Consider the following 5446-nt stretch of genomic DNA (forward strand, 5'->3'; position numbering starts at 1 on the left):
GGGGGGTTACGACTCCCCCTCCCCACCCCCTACTAAGCCTCACGCTAATGCATGAAGTGCACTTCGTTGACAGGCGCAATGCGGCTATTCGGTTTTTCAAAACCCTAGGACGCACGCAATCCCAGAGCCACATCCCTAAGATAGATAGGGGGCGACGGGGTGTGACAGACTAGCCTACGCATGCGGCGCCGTGACAAGCCGCGTCCCTGTCTGCTCCGGCTCATTCCAGGCTCGGCCTCGCAGGGGGGTGGGGAGGGGGTCACAAGCCCCCTCCCCACCCCCTGCTCGTCCTCATGATAACGCATGCAGTGGGCTTGGTTGACAGGCGCAATGCAGCTATTGTTCTTCCGAAACCCTAGCACGCACACAACCCCGAGAGTGACACCCCTAAGATAGATAGGGGCGCTGGGGCCTGACGACCCCACAGAGCCTGATTTTTTTAAAAAGAGGAAAGTTATGCTGAAGAAAGAACTTAGCCATGATGCAGTTTAGTTATACACATGAATGCAGTGCCATTCTGCAAAAAAGTTTTTGTACAGATGGAAAAAACAGGTGAAAAAAACAAACACCTACGAAAAATGGTGCAGGAGAAAAAAACAAAAAAAAACACGTGAGAACATATATATATATACTGTATTATTTATATAAAATAAAACACACACAAGTTCGTCCATATACACTGCTGCAAAAAGTAGATGATACACAAGAACAGAAAAAATAGTCTTTTCATACATTATCTACCTTCGACAGCACACAGTACACAACATGAACCCTAGTTCTTGTCCATACACAAGCTTTTAACCAGAAAAATATGCCAAATGACTGTTACTATGACTGCGATAGGGAAGTAAGCCCGAGGCTTGCAATCAGATCTCGTAGCTCAGGCGGCATGTCTTCATAATACGACACGTTCAAAGGATTGAACAACAGCTAGAAAATGTGTCGCCTTCCAATCTTCAACAGCAGGCTAAAAAAATTAAAAAAATGCAGACCGGTGATTAAAAAAAGGTTGTCGTAAGAACAAAAAGTGAAAAAATCAAAAAATAAAAGCAGTAACCAAAAAGAAGAAACAGAGAAGGTATTACATCAGATTTGACAATTTTGTCGATAAGACATTGGCTGTCATACAACTGCGTCAACCTCAGAACATAGATTCCTCACTTATTTGTTCCCTGCCTAGCATGGCCGGGTAAGAGGGCTTCTTTGCCTATTTAACCCAGTAAGGGTGGTTCTTAGATTTATACAACTTTTCACCATAAATCGCCTTCAGCAGTTGAGTCATCCTCCTCATCTGACAAAAAGGCAGCACAAAAGTAAAGAACACACGTCACAGATAAATAACTATTAGACAAACCGAAAAATACAAAGTTCTTCTCAATGTCTAGATAGTCTCTCTTTTAAATGCGCGTGAGGTCATTTACTTTATCACTCTTTTACGCAGATTGGGCGTGTGTGAGAAAATGCAGTTCTGTGACACATATGTTGCAGTGCACTATATTAACAAGTGTGGTGCTATGTGTACTAACAATGCCTGTGCAGTTAAAAAATATGAAGTAGGAGAAACACAAAAAAGCTTTGCACTTGGCTAAAAAAAGTGACATGCCACTTCAGTGCAATCTGAGCGGTAGTCAGTCATGCGCCACTTAGTCATGAAATCAGGATGGCCGGTGTACTTCCTAGTGTCATGGATATCAATCGTCCGACGATGCTGGTTCATCGTGTATAAGGAATAATGATCATCCTTGGAGCGCGACATCATAATCTGTCACATAAAAAAATGAAAATGAAAGTTCATTCGACACATAGCACTAGGACCACTGTTCCAAAATAACTATAAAAAGAAATGGAGCAAACAAGAAAAAAATGACAGAAAACAATGGCCTTACCAGTTTTGCGTCCAACTGGTTTTCGTCACCAACAAAAACTTTGAACTCCTTAACAAATGGCTCATGCATAACTGGCAACACATGGTATCCTTCATTATGTTTCTTCACAAAGGTTTCCATTTGAAGAACATGCTGCATAGAAAAAGAACAAAATAGGACATGAAGAAAACAATAAAACATGCATGCATGCATGGACATGAAAAAATCAGTACAAGAAAAAAATGCACCAAAGCAAAAAAACATGACAGCAGACACATTTACCATGATAAATAAAGGTTAAAGTAGCACACGTTCACTAGAATGATAAGCTAAACTCATTTCAGGGTCTTGCTTCCAGCACTACTGCAGGATGTTGCTAACGCAACACAACGATCAGAGACCCTTCAACGAAACTGTGTGCGATGCAATAATCGGAAACGGTGGTGTAAAAACCGTCAAAAGGTGAAAAACGTTTGTGATGGAGGATGCATCAAACACGGTTCAGATTTTAATTGCGCGTGCGATGCAGGGCATACGGTTTAGTTAATTAACTGATTGTGATGAGGAAGAACAAAAGAAATGGGCAAGTAGATATAAGTGTGTGCGACATACAGCATACGGTTCACTCGGATGAACTGTTTCTGATTAGGCAATACAAAAAAACGGTCAGCTAGATCAAGGTGTGTGCGATATAAGGCATGTGGTTCACTCGGATGAACTCTTTGTGTTGAGACAAGAGAACAGAAACGGTACAATATATCAAGATGTGTGTGATACGCAGCAAATAGGTCTGTAATCAGAAATGTGTGCGAAGAGCGATAATAACATAGATGATTGCTGCTCATAAGCCGTATGTGATATGCTTTGTGTACACAACTTCTATTGGCCATCGGGGGACGGGCGGTCATCCGGATACGCCATAAGGATGCGAAGAGGCATCCTATATAAGCAAGGACTAGCTGTTCCACCAGTAGCTCATGTAAGAGAACTCTGAAGTTAAGTGCTCGGGCTGGAGCAGCCATCAGGTGGGTGACTGGATGGGAAGTTGTGTTGATGTTAAATTAACAGATAGGATGGGTCGTATTTGTCCAATTAAATGACTGATACGACCCATCCCCTGAGTTAATTTAACCTCGAGGTCCTTGTTTTTAGAAGATGTTAAAGAAGGTCTACCGCATTACTTTTTGACAATGTGCGATACATCGCATACAGTTGATCCATCCGACCTGTTTGTGATGGAATAAGCCGTGTGTGTTGTGGGCAAACGCTTGCTAGTATTCAACCATTGGCGATTGATGAATTCATCAACGCCGGGTTCCCTAGTGTGGTCCGTGTTCATCTGATCATCATCTACTTCTTGTGCTAGGTCGATGTTCCTTATATGCTAAGTTTCCATTAATTTGATGGTGTTTTATGAACACGCCACCATTTCCTACCATTTCTAAACCTGTATCCCACCACCCAGCGATATTGCACATAAACCTAGGCGGCGCGCGATGCACGGAGGCGACAAGCGCAACCTATAACAAATCCATCTTTTCCAAGCATGCCAAACCACCAAAGCGCTGCCTCTGCTATCAACATCATCTATGAGGAAAACAAGCAGGTGCAACAGCCCGTCGAGGCCGAGGTGCTGTCCAGCAATGCGATGGATGATGCTGTGATGTGCGTCATCACCAGGGTTGAGCAAACCTTTGGCGCATGGCGCTTGAGCGCCACAGATCAAGATAGGCATGTCAGCACCAACAGGCTGCAGCTCGTGGCACAACATGATCGATGTCACGCCGTAGAGCAAGCTAGGTGCGTCCGCGCTGATAGGCTGCGGCTCGCCGCACGGCGAGACCATTGGAGCGCCATAGAGTAAGAGGCATGGCATGCCGCACAGCAAGAGCGGATCCATCGACGCTTTCCTACTGTCGACACAGCATCGCAGCTGGGTACAAATCCCGTCAGTACCCCCATTCCTCGCCAGGAATGGGCAGAGGCCCTCTACGCCGTACTTGCACCAGAGACCGGCCGCGCCTTACTTGCACTGGATGTCCGCCGCGCCGTTCGCATGGTCACGTCGTTCGCCTTGTCTGCGGCACGGTCGATGCCAACGCGCTGGTCGGTAGGCTTGACCGCCTCCTTGGCCCAGGTGTCCACCTGGGCGTAGTAGAGGAACATGGCCGTCGCATCCTCGAGCTGGTGATCTCCGATGAAATAACCAACTTGGAGCTCGAGATCGCGCTCCATATGTACCGTGAGCGTGTCGTCCGCTTGGACGAATGCCTGCACGAGTTCAGGCGGAGCCAAGAGCTACCATAGGCAAGGGCTGCTGGTCATGGTCTCATGGATGCGTTTTATTTTGTTGAGTCGTTTCGACGTGGTTAGCTATGTATTCAAACCAATCATCGTATTGCTATGTTTATTCCCCTGTTTCAATGTGTGTACTCTGTTTTCCGTTCTTATATGTTCGGTTTCAATGTGTGTATATACGCTTTCCATTCTGTATATGTGGATGATAACAGCTAGATTCAAATTAGTATACAAAAACAGATAGAAAATGTAATTCATAATATATATACATATATATATATATATATATATATATACAATTTTATGCATTATACATTACGATACTTAACTACTAGGTACAATGCATAAAATTGAAAACGAACAATACTAAAACTAATAATCCCTCCTGGGCCAGTATTCCGGCAGCCCATCGCCAGCAGCTCCCTGGTGCGCAACATCTTCCTAGTGCGGAGGCAGTACTCTGCCTCCTCCGCCTCACAGCGCTTGACGTACCGCTGTGCCTTTTGCTAGCAGACACGCGTGAACGATCTTGCCATTTCGTTTGGCCCCCACCACTACAAAAAAAGACACATCCGTGACATTTTGGGCCGAACGAATTTTTCTATCATACATATGACACTTCTATGACGATAATTGTGACAAAACCCGATACCATCATAGATGTGGTGGGCTCCTACTTCTATGACAAAAAATCATGACAGAAAATGGGCTTTTCGTCCTGGGCGGGCCAGAGACGCAGCTACATGACATTCTTTGGGCCGTCCATGATGGAAAAAACCGTGGTAGAAGCGAGGGGGAGGAAAATTTCGGGGAGTTCCCGGTTATGGTGGGAGGTCGGGGGCCGACCGATGTGCGTTTCTCTCGTACACGTACGCGCGTGTGTGCGAGGCGTTGGTTCTAACTGAACCCAAGCGAGGCGTTGGGCTCTAACTGAACCCGAGCGATTGCACTGCAGGCTACGCGTTACTGAACCCGAGCGATCGATCGATGGCTGTTAACTGAACCCGATTGAGCGGTTCCTTCGCTACTGCTGCTAACTGAAGACGGTCGATTGGATGAACAGTGAACGTTGTGGGGGGAGGGGGTTGGATGAACAGTGAGCGGTGGCGTTGCCTCTAGATGAACAGGACCCCGTGGTGTGGTGGAGGGCTGGATGAACACTAGATGGTGGAGGGGTGCCCGTGGAGGGGTGGTTGAACATGACCCCATGGTGTGGAGGGCTGGATGAACAGTAGATGGTGGAGGGGTGCCCGTGGAGGGGTGGTTGAACATGACCCCATGGT

Source organism: Triticum aestivum, chromosome 6A, assembly GCF_018294505.1.
Source record: "Triticum aestivum cultivar Chinese Spring chromosome 6A, IWGSC CS RefSeq v2.1, whole genome shotgun sequence".
NCBI classification, from domain to species: domain Eukaryota; kingdom Viridiplantae; phylum Streptophyta; class Magnoliopsida; order Poales; family Poaceae; genus Triticum; species Triticum aestivum.